Source organism: Nicotiana sylvestris, chromosome 8, assembly GCF_000393655.2.
Source record: "Nicotiana sylvestris chromosome 8, ASM39365v2, whole genome shotgun sequence".
Classification (NCBI taxonomy): Eukaryota; Viridiplantae; Streptophyta; class Magnoliopsida; order Solanales; family Solanaceae; genus Nicotiana; species Nicotiana sylvestris.
This window is the reverse complement of record NC_091064.1, coordinates 19,008,090-19,020,690: the sequence shown is the minus strand read 5'-3', so window position 1 is coordinate 19,020,690 and position 12,601 is coordinate 19,008,090.

The following is a 12,601-nucleotide window of genomic DNA, read 5'->3' as shown; positions in this document are numbered from 1 at the left end:
CCTGTACATGGTACAGATATGGCAATATCTTGGAATTCTTGGGGGACCACTCTCCTTGTACCTGGTGCACAAGCAAATTTGAATCACTGATTACCAGCAGCTCCTGAATATTCATGTTGATTGCCATGTTGAGTCCTAATATGCAGGCTTCATATTCTGCCATGTTGTTGGTGCAGGGAAATCTGAGTTTAGCAAATACCAAATAATGTTGACCTGTTTCTGATACCAAAACTGCTCCAATGCCCACTCCTTTGAAATTTGCAGTTCCATCAAAGAATATCCTCCAACCGCGTATGCTTTGGTAATGTCCTCTCCTATGAACGACACTTCTTTATTAGGAAAATATGTTTTTAGGGGTTCGTATTCTCCTCCTACCAGATTTTTAGCAAGATGGTCTGCCAATGCTTGTCCTTTGACTTCCTTTTGAGTTACGTAGACGATATCAAACTCACTTAACAGTATCTGCCATTTGGTTAACTTCCCGATTGGTATGAGTTTCTGAAATATGTACTTAAAAGGGTCCATCCTGGATATGAGGTATGTCGTATAGGCACAAAAGTAATGCCTCAACTTCTGGGTCGTCCAGGTCAAAGCACAGCAAGTGTGCTCTAACAAAGAGTATTGTTCTTCGTAAGGTGTGAATTTCTTACTCAAGTAATATATGGCTTGCTCCTTTCTCCCTGTCTCATCATATTGTCCCAAAACACATCCGAAGGCTCCATCCAATACTGATAAATATAGTAGCAAAGGCTGCCCCAGCTCTGGCGGGACCAAAATTGGTGGTGTGGACAGGTACTCCTTGATTTTGTCAAAAGCTTTCTGACAATCCTCGGTCCAGCTTGTTTCGGCATTTTTCCTCAGCATTTTGAGGATGGTTTCACATATGACTATGGATTGTGCTATGAAGCGACTGATATAGTTGAGATGCTCTAGGAAGCTCATCACGTCGTTTTTGCTCCTTGGTGGTGGTAATTCCTAAATAGCTTTGACTTTAGATGGATCCAGCTCGTTCCCTCGACGAGTGACAATGAACCCTAGTAACTTTTCTGTGGGAACCCCGAATGCACACTTTGCGGGGTTTAGTTTCAAGTTGTACCTCATTAAACCTGTCAAAGAACTTTCTCAAATCCGTTATGTGATCCGCGGCCTTCTTGGATTTGATAATGACATCGTCCACATACACCTATATTTCTTTGTGTATCATATCATGGAAGATGATTGTCATGGCTCTCATGTAAGTGGCCATAGCATTCTTTAGACCAAATGGCATCATCTTGTAGCAGTACACCCCCCCATGGTGTAATAAAAGTTATTTTCTCTGCATCTTCTTCATCCATCCAAATCTGGTGATAACCTGCGAAGCAATCCACAATGGATTGGAGTTCATTCTTGGCATAATTGTTGATAAGGATGTGTATATTTGGTAGTGGAAAGTCATCCTTGGGACTTGCTTTGTTTAAATCCTGATAGTCAACACATACCCTGACTTTCCCATCTTTCTTCGGAACTGGTACAATGTTGGCTTACTAGGTTGGTACTCAACAACCCTGAGAACTTTGGCTCTGATCTGCTTAGTAACTTTCTCCTTGATCTTCAGGTTCATATCTAGTTTGAATTTTATGAGTTTCTACTTCACTGGTGGATATATGGGATTAGTAGGAAACTTGTGAGCCACTATGGACGTGCTCAAACCGGTCATGTCATCATATGACCATGCAAAAATGTCCTCATACCCCTTTAAGAAATGAATGTACTACTCTTTCTCTATTGGCGATAAGTGAATGCTGGTGCGGGTCTCCTTGAGGTCTCGGCGTCCCCTAAATTTACTTCTTCGGTTTCGTCCAGGTTGGCCTTAAGCTTATTATAAAAGTTTTCAACTTCCCTAACAACTTCCTCAAGTATCTTATCTTCTTCATCCGAATCATTGTTCTCATGTTGTGTTGCCTCATTACATGTCACAGTCACCGGTTCATTAGGAAAAGTAACAATAACGTTGTAGAAAGAAAAATATGAAAGGTAATAATAAATAATAAAGAGTAATGCATTTGATTAAGACTTAAATCATCCAAACGAGTACGACTCAATGAATGGGGAATTTATTATGAAACAAGCGAGTCTTAAAAAACAAAATTACTGAAAATCTTAAATGCCTAGAATGGCTATAGGAATAAAATCTGCCAAGCTACCCAGGTACTCGGCGGGCCCGGGATGGTGTGGCGGTCTAGTTCTTGAGGACAGCTCCCTTCTCCACATTCTGAATAATGAGGCCTTCTTCCTCCTCCTCCTCAATTATTGCACTGCAGTCCATGTCTTCATCCTCCAAGAACAGATTCCTCAGCCCGACCAATGTTTCTTCTTCTGCGGTTCCCCATATTGTATTAGCTTGGTGAAAAGCCTGATCCAGATATGGCACCGGTTGCTCGAGAGGGTAATATGGCCCGCGCCATGGAGGCGACTAATCATTATAATCTTTCCATGTATACTGGTATTCGAGCCTGAAGGTAGTACCATGACGCTTCAGCTGTATTGGCTTAGTAATACCCTGGAGATTCTTCCCAAGCCCTTTTCTGGGTTCATACCCAGACCATACCAGTATGCTTTGTATTTTGCTGCTCCACCATTTGTCTTTCTCAACGACATTGACACGTTCGATGTGATGATAGGTTTCCCCTCCTAACCTTCTTTTCTTTCCAATAACCGAGATAGTTTGACTGGTGTAAATGGGGTTACTCCCATCTTCATGAATGATCACCTCCTAATGGTTCCATTCGAATTTCACGGCTTGATGTAGTGTAGAAGCCACAGCCCCAGCTGCGTGTATCCACGGTCGACCTAACAAAAGATTGTGTGAGGCTGATATGTCGAGCACCTAAACTTCAACGTCTAACCAAGTTGGCCCCATCTGTAGATAAAGATTAATTTCTCCAATCATGGCCCTTTGGGACCCATCGAAAGCTTTCACATTCATGCTACCTGCCCGTATTTCATGGAAACCTTTGCCCAGTCTTTTTAGAGTATCCAACGGACAAATATTGAGCCTTGAACCTCCATCAATCAAGACTCCGGTGATGAATTTGTCTTCAAATTGTACTGTGATATGCAACGCTCTATTGTGATTTAACCAGGCGGCAGCTCATCTTTGTGGAAGATTATCTTATGACTTTCCAGCACTTGCCCTACCATATTGGCCATCTCTCTGCAAGTGATATTGTTGGGTACATAACCTTCACTTAACACCTTCATCAAAGCATTTTTGTGTGCCTCTGAATTTTGCAATAGTGACAGTATAGATATCTGAGCTAGGGTTTTGTTCAAATGCTCAATGACGGAATATTCCCTTGCTTGTACTTTCCTCTAAAGGTCATCTAGTCATGTTTCAATGATAGGCTGTTTGGTAGCAACATTCTTACTTGGTCCTCCCAAGTGTTCAGGTGTATAGATTCTCCCGGTCTTAGTCATTCCTTGTGCAGCATCGGATTCCTCCATATTTGCCTTACCTTTTTGCCTAGCCTCGGCAACATAATCCCAGGATATTGCTTTGATTTGAAAGGATGTGTAGTTGATACTGTCACCATGAAAGGTGTGGCCACTTCTACTTCAAATGGAACAGGGGTGGCCGTAGGTGGAGCTACCTCTACTTCAAATGGAACTGATGTAGCTACCTCAACTTTAATCGGTAACTGAGTTTGCACTACAATAGGAATAAGTGTGACTGCAAGTTTAATGTCATAGCCTTCTCGAATGAGCCCGATTGACCCCTCAGGATCCCATTTCTCATCCATTTCTATCACATGTATCCCGCCACCCCTATGATCAGGGAGGGGGTTGTTGCGGACATTGGGTGCAGCTTCTTTTGCCAGTATAATCTTGTTGTCAATCAGTGTGTGGATTTTATCTTTCAATGTTTGGCACTCGTCAATGGTGGGCCTATTTATACCGGAATGGTATGCACAGTTTTTGTTTGGGTTGACCTATTGGGATAGATTCTCTAATGCCACAGTAGGAATAGGGGTGACGTAACCAGTGGCTTTCAACCTTTCATACAGCTGGTCGATGGGTTCAGCAATAGCGGTGTACTGTTTGGGTGGCTTACAGTCAAAATTGGGTCATGGTCTTGGATAATTTTGGCGAATTGAAGGTAACTAGAAATGAGATGGTTGGGAATTATAGGTATGATAGGCAGTGGCTCTTTAGGAATATCTAGGAGATGAAGGTTGATATATGTATGGTGGTGCTTGGTATGTGAGTGGAGGTGTTTGATATGTGGGTGGAGGTGTTTGATATGTAAGTGGAGATTTCGGGCCTTGAGCCACCATTACTGCCCCAACGTCTCTTTTCTTCGATATGCCTCCTGATTGTAATGACTTATTTGTGGCCTGTAATACCTCAAAGTTTGTCACCATCCCGCGCTTGATTCCTTCTTCAATTCTTTCTCCAAGTTTAATGATATCAGAGAATTTATGATTTTCAATAACCATCAACCTTTCATAATATTGTGGGTCATGTGCTCTGACAAAGAACTTGTTAATCTGTCCCTCGTCCAAAGATGGCCTAACTTTGGATGCTTCCGACCTCCAACGAGTGGCGTACTCGCGAAAAGTTTCGGTGAACTTCTTCTTAAGGTTCTGAATGTAGAAAACATCTAGTGCATTTTCTATGTTGAACTTGAATCGGTCTATGAAATCAGATGCCATACTCACCTAGTTGGACCAATTCTTAAGATCCTGGCTGATGTACCGGGACAAAGTATCTCCCATAAGACTTCTCATAAAGAGCTTCATCCGAATCCTTTCATCCTTTCTGACCCCAACAAGTTTATCACAATAAGTCCTTAAAAGAACCTTGGGATCACTTGTACCATCAAACATTTCAAACTTGGGTGGTTTGTAACCCTCTGGCAATTCTACATCTGGCTGTATGGATGTCTTCATAGTTCAAACATTCTATTCCTTTGCCTCCTTCGACACCCTGAACTCAACTCGCCAACTTCTTGAGTTCCTCAACCATGTTTTTAATGAGCATGTCTTTCTCAGATGATTCTGGTGTATATGAGATTGGATGGATAGAGTGATGTATGGTTTCCACGTATATGGGGTTATTTTGGTGAGTGCTAGGTGCCTGGGTGTAATGGTGGTCATTGGTTGAGTTTTGAGGATCTGGAATGAGTTGTGGTGTGTTATGGGGAGTGTGATAAGTGGCGGTTGGTGAGTACTTAATTGGTTGATTGTGGTGTTGTGGCGGAGTTGGTACCGATAAGGGATTGAGATTTTGAGGTGGGGTTGCATATTGATGCAATGTAGGAGGGTTTTGGGGATGTTGGTTTGGTGTGTTTTGGGGAGGTACTGAGTTCTTTGTGTTTTGTTAGTTGATGTCGGGGACATTCAGGATGAGCGATAAGTTTGCCAAATTGCGAACCTGCTCAAGCTCTCCCTGTAGCTCCAATATATTTTGTTCCAACCTCAAAACTAGATCATTTGGTGCCGGAGTACTCCGACCGTCTAAAGTTTCCGCGTTCTCAACATTATCCTTTCGAATACCACTTAAGTCTTCCAGTTTTAATTTTCATTTGCCTTTGGTATTACTTGGAGGAGGATAAGGTGGAGGACCTCTAGATCTGGTGTGATATGATGATGATACCAGTATGAGCAAACCAACCTTAGGGGATGAGAATAAAGAATAACAAAAACAAAAAGGTAAACAAGTTAGTAAGGATTCTGAAATGTTTGCAATATTTAAGCACATATTGTGGAAATGTAAATTCGCGTCCTAATTTGGGAGCCTCGTTGTACCCCAGGTAGACTTAGCAACAAATAAATTTGGAGAGTTTTAGTGCCAATAATTGCCTCATTTCATTAATGTAAAAATAAACACCCCAAAATGAAACTAAACAAAATAATGTTGCTAATGGCACTTGGTCATATTACATTTGAAAATAAAATCAAGTAAATCTAATCTACTTGGTCCCAGAAGGACCCTTTCTAGACCGGATGGTGTTGTCAATCAACTCTCCCAACTCGCGCAGGTTCAGCTGTAGGAATGCCCTTATCAGATGCCCTCCTTCATTTCCTTCAGCATTCTGGCAGTCGGTGACCCTCTTTCTCATTCTCCCCTCCAATTCCATCAAGCTATTTTCCAAATATTCTAGCCTCTCGCTGGATTTGATAGCTCTTTCTCTCCACTCGTTAATCATTTCCATATTAGCCTTATGCTGCACCATATGCTCAGCTTTAGACTCTCGTACTCTTTTCCGCAGTTTGTTGTATTTCACCTCTGTTTCAGCAACCTCGTCTATGATCCTATTTCCTAGACCAGTACTTGGATCAAAGACCTCGGCTATGTTGTCTTCCAACCATGAAGGGTAAAGGTATGAATGGCTTAAAGACCCCGGCTGGCTCGATAGTGTCTTTCTCCACAACAATCTTCAAGATCCACATGTTTTGCGCTTCATTCTTATATGGGATGGCGTCACCTTGGAAATTGGCTCTGAAGTGACACATTTTAGAAACCAGTGGTATGACTTGTCTCCAGCCTGCTTGTCTCATAACCCTAAGAGGAGCGTAAGAGTATATTCCCATTAATCCAGTCAACACCAGGTGTGGAAAATCTCTAGATCTGATGATGTACTCATCTGTAGAGAACCACTCGAACATCCACTAGACCTGATCCTCAGTCAAATTTTCGAAAAGCTGTACCCATCCCACAATGTCCTCTGGTTGAGCAAACATGTCTGTAATATAGTTCATTCTTTTGGGATGATGGAAGGCTATGTGATCATTCCACAGCCTTCGCGGAAATTTATGACGGTATTGTTTCAACAACCAGACCTGTAACAACAAGTTGCAACCCTCGAAAAACTTGAACTACATCTGACATCGCTCCAAAGCTCGATATATGTCTGCAACGATCATAGGGATGATAGTGTATGTTTACCCCATGATCAAGTCCATCAGAGTTTTGGTCACCATGGCCAGCCTAGTATGGATTCTATCCCCTTGGATTAGGAATACTAGCATGCCCAAGAAACACATAATAAACACGAAAACCCTGTGATGGACCCCATTATTTTCACATAATGGTTGCAAATAGATAAAATTAAAAGAAGTGGAAGGCAAGCTGAAATTTGAGAAAAACGGTTTGAAATTCTGAAAGGCAAACAATGAAATAAACAAGTAAAGGGAAGGGGGGGTCCTAGGTTTATAAATAATATGGATCAACCCACACAATTTCCGGTAATCTCTTCTCGACGAGGGGTTACACGTGACATTATCGCGTGGTCATCATATCCATATCTACCCTTTCCCACCCCGTTAAGCTATTAAAGCAAAGAATGGTTTCATTACTTATTGCATGCTATTACCCACCCCAATCATATCAGTCTCGGAGGTACTTGGGACTACTAATCCTAAAAAGGAAGGGGTATGAGGTTTCATAGTTTTAAAAGGACAAAATTCTAAGGCGGCAATCAAAACATTTATGTAGCAAGTATTGGGAAAGCACGTAAACAGATAGAAAGGCTCAAATAGACCTCCTTAAATCAAAGAAAAGCATATAATTTAGCATGTCTTGCATATACTGATTAAGGTCTAATCAAACTTAATAAGTTAAAGCAGGCTGATTTATCACATATTTTCAGATAAGAAGTCCGAATTTGGCCTGCCCGCTGCTTGTAATTAACAAAATCTGATTCAGTTATAGCTTTTATCCTTAGGCTTGCCTAGGTGTTAGACGAAACCTATAGTCATAATATCTACTGGTTTCAGAAAATAAAGAAGTAAACTGATTACAGAAAGGTTACCAGTTTTTAACAGAATAATACAAATTCTGCAGTTGATAATGCATTACTACTGGCAGATTAAACTTAAAATGAGTGAGGCGGTTCAGATTTGGTTTATAGTTCCTATAGGCATGCTTTCTAGGCGTTTTTGATTTTAAACATTTTACAGACGTAGCAAGAGTGCAGAAATCCTATGGTATCTAAATGCTGTTAGTTATTTAAATCCTATAGACAGGTTTGTCTAGTGACGGATGCATATGCAGGATTTGAATTTCTAGTTAACTACGAGCATGGTATCTATATGAGAGATGTAGAACATTCTTATAGACATGGTATCTATATAATGTAGAAGTGCAGAAAACCTTAAAGACATGGTATCTATATGAATGCATAAACCTATAAACATAGTGCCTATATAATGCAGGAATTCTTATAGCCATGGTGTCTATATGCAAGTGCAGAATTCTGTAAGTAAAACTATAAGCAGGATATCTACATGGATGCAGAAATTAATGAACATATAGGCATGTTATCTAAAGATGAGAATGCAGAAATAGGCATGGTATCTGTAGAAATTAATAAGCCTATAGGCATGATATCTACCCCTTTTTGCATACAGTCATTCCTATCCCTTTTCACTAGCCACCCCCAATAGTTATTACAAATTATTATAGCCCAACATGAATAAGAAAAAGCAAAATTACATTAGAAATTAACAGTACAACCAAGGGGAGCCTAATTCAGACTCCATGTCTGAAATATATGATGAACCAACTCCAAAGATCAGGATCCAAAGCCTTTCTCTCATTTGGATGTGTCGGAGTTCCCTAAGATCCCCAAATGGACTTCGGGCAGTGCTCACACCCAAATGCATTACAGGATTAAGACATAGTGCAGTGCGGAAGGGCCAAACCTCAAGTGTCCAAGTTCAGAGGGAACTCAAGGTCCCAAGGCAAGGCTCACAGGAGGGGGCAGAACTTAGAAGCTAAGAGTGAGTGCAAGTGCAGAGTTCTGAGAAGGGGAAAGGGGAAGTGGTAAAGAAGAAAGGACAGGCTAGTGGGCATACCTAGCAACGAGAAATGCTGGCACACCCCATAAGCCTGTTAGAACACATTGTTTTAGAGGTTAGGATCCCCTAAGGGATCAAGTTCAAACCATGAACAATAACTTGCATATTGCCATGTTTTAAACTATAACTCAAAGCACATAAAGGGAAATAGGGACATGGATTCACAGTAGAAACATGCAAAAGAAATTAACACGCTACTCAAATATTTAATTCTGCAGCAATATAAAGTAGGTATGGATACATAAAGTTGTAAGTAAACACAATGAGGGCGACGCTGAAACTTAAATTAGTACATACCAGTCTCAAAGAAAACTAGTAGAAAAAGCAGTAGTCTTGTAAAAGCCAAAGTGCAAACAAGAAGTCAGAATACTAAAGTGTGAGTTCAGAAGAGATTGTGAAACTGTGAAGTTTGAAGTGTAAAAGTGTTGAGTTGAAAGTGTGTCGTTTGGTGAGAAAGGGGTCGTGCCCTTTTATAGTGTAGAAGGCAAGCAAAAATAAGGTAAGAGAATAGTTTGAAAAGTTGATTGCCAATCAATTACAGTAAGCTTCCCTTAATTAAGGGATTCAGATTACACACGGGTATAAACCCAATAAGGAAAGAAATTAATCAAACACTTTGTGCAAAGTAGTATAATAGGGGTAAATACATAAAGGTCTATTTAAGGACAAGGTCTTGACAGTACATGGTTTGTGCAAATAAGGTAAGGGAATCGGTTAACAACCAAGAAATCAGAAGTCCAAAGATTTGTAGGAATCAACCCAGTCAGAAAAGGTGAAGAAAGGTTTTACTTAAGTAAAATCAACAACAATCAATTGGACCTATTAAAAGGAATTCTGAATCAATCACAAGTTGGAAAAACCTTTTGAATAAAGATTCATCACATATAAAAGCAAACAGACACATTAAACATGAGAGAAACTTATCATGCCAATCAGTAGAAGAGTCTAGTGTAGAAGAATTTTAAAAAGCTCAGAATTGTGTGCAAACAAAGAAGTTCAAACTTAGTTCATAGACTCGGAGATTAGTCTGAAAGAGTCAAGGGTTCTCAAACAGAACCCTAGTTCAATCACATGACCAAACCTCGGCAGAACCCCCAAATTCTAGGGTTTCCACCTCGAGTCAAGTACAGAGATGAGGAAGCAAGTAGTCAAAACAGGCTCAGAGATTTCTTTCAGAAACTCATGAGAAAACAAGCAACTTCAGTAGAAAGTTCAAAGCAAACAGAGTGAAGAAATTCAAAGCATAATGAGAGTAGAAGAAACAGTAGAGGAAAACATGCTTAAACGGGTCATCAAATCACTATTGAGGTTAGAGCCATTATCTATATGATTGACGCTGAAATTCCGAACCGACACACGATACGGCCGCGGACGAAATCCGCTATGACTTTCTTAATCACTACCTTGTAAGATGCTTCTTCAACCCATTTGGTGAAATAATCAATTGCTACTAGGATAAACCTGTGTCCGTTTGATGCGGCGGGTTCGATTGGTCCGATAACATCCATTCCCCAAGCGACGAACGGCTATGGAGAGCTTGTTGCATTAAACTCATTTGGAGGCACCTTTATCATGTCTGTATGTATCTGGTAGCAGTGGCACTTTCAGACGTATTGGATGCAATCCGTCTCCATAGTCATCCAGAAGTAACCAGCCCGGAGTATCTTTTTCACTAAAACAAAGCCATTCATATGTGGATCGCAGGTCCCGTCATGGATTTCTTCTAGCAGTTTAGATGCTTCGTTTGCGTTGACACATCTTAGCAATCCTAAATCAGAATTCCTCCTATACAGGATTCCTCTGCTGTGAAAGAAATTATTGAACAACCTCCAATGTGTGCGTTTTTGAATAGAATTTGCAAGTTCTGGGTATTCTCCTTTCGTCAAATATTCCTTGATATCATGAAACCAAGACTTTCCGTCTGCTTCTTCCTTAATATGAGCACAATAAGTTGGCTGATCATGGATCTTTACCGGAATGGGATCAACAAAGTTCTTATCTGGATGTTGTATCGTGGATGATAGGGTAGCCAATGCATCGGCAAACTCATTCTGGACTCTGGGAACATGCTGAAATTCTGTCTTTGTGAACCTCTTTCTCAACTCCTATATGTGATGCAGATAATGGAGTATCTTGGAGATCTTGGTCGCCCATTCTTCTCGGACCTGATGTATAAGCAAGTCTGAATCCCCAATTACTAGCAACTCTTGGATGTTCATTTCAATGGCCATCTTGAGCCGTAAGATACCGGCTTCGTGCTCGGCCATGTTATTGGTGCACGGGAACCTGAGCTTGGCAGATACCGAATAATGCTGACCGTTTCTGATACTAGGACTGCTCCTATGCCAACTCCTTTGAAATTTGCTGCTCCATTGAAAAACATTCTCCAACCGTCATGGATTCTGCAATGTCTTCTCCTATGAATGATACCTCTTTATCAGGAAAATATGTTTTTAGGGGTTCGTATTCTCCGTCCATGGGATTTTCAGCAAGGTGATCTGCTAGTGCATGTCCTTTGATTGCTTTCTAAGTCACGTAGACAATGTCAAATTCACTCAACAGGATTTTCCACTTGGCTAGCATGCCAGTGGGCATGGGCTTCTGAAAGATGTACTTCAACAGATCCATCCTTGATATGAGATACGTGGTATAGGCACAAAAATAGTGCCTCAACTTCTGAGCTACCCAAGTCAGAGCACAACAGGTGCGTTCTAACAGAGAATATCGGGCCTCGTACGGGGTGAACTTCTTTCTAAGATAGTAGATGGCCTGCTCCTTCCTCCCCGTTTCATCATGTTGCCCAAGAACACAACCGAATGCTCCATCTAGCACTGCAAGGTAGAGTAATAGGGGTCTACCTGGTTCGGGCGGGACCAAAACTGGCAATGTTGATAGGTATTCCTTGATTCTGTCGAAAGCTTTTTGGAAATCATCAGTCCATTTGGTAGCGGCATCCTTCTTCAACATCTTAAAGATCGGCTCACAGATAACTGTAGATTGTGCTATGAATCAACTGATGTAGTTAAGTCTCCCCAAGAAACTCATCACGTCCTTCTTGTTATTTGACGGTGGCAGTTCTTAATTAGATTTGACCTTTGATGGATCCAGTTCTATGCTTCGGCGACTCACAATAAACCCAAGTAGCTTTCCAGTAAGAACCCCGAATGCACATTTTGCGGGATTTAGTTTTAGATTGTACCTTCGTAGTCTATTGAAGAATTTCCTCAAATATCCTATGTGATCAGCGGCTCTCTTGGACTTGATAATAACATCATCTACGTACACCTCTATCTCCTTGTGTATCATATCATGGAAGATAGTAGCCATGGCCCTTATGTAGGTGGCCCCTGCATTCTTCAACCCGAATGGCATCATCTTGTAGCAGTACATTCCCCACGGCATGATGAAGGCCGTTTTCTCAGCATATTCTTCATCCATCCATATCTGATGGTACCCAGCGAAGCAATCTACAAATGACTGCAGCTCATGCTTGGCGCAATTGTCAATCAGGATGTGTATGTTCGGTAAGGGAAGTCGTCCTTTGGACTGGCCCGGTTGAGATCCCGGTAGTCGACACAGACTCTAACCTTCCCATCCTTCTTCGGTACTGGCACAATGTTGGCTACCCATGTCGGATATTCTACTACCCTGAGAACCTTAGCTTTGACCTACTTAGTGACTTCTTCCTTGATTTTCAAGCTCATGTCAGGCTTGAACTTTCTGAGCTTTTGCTTTACCGGCGGACATGTCGGATCGGT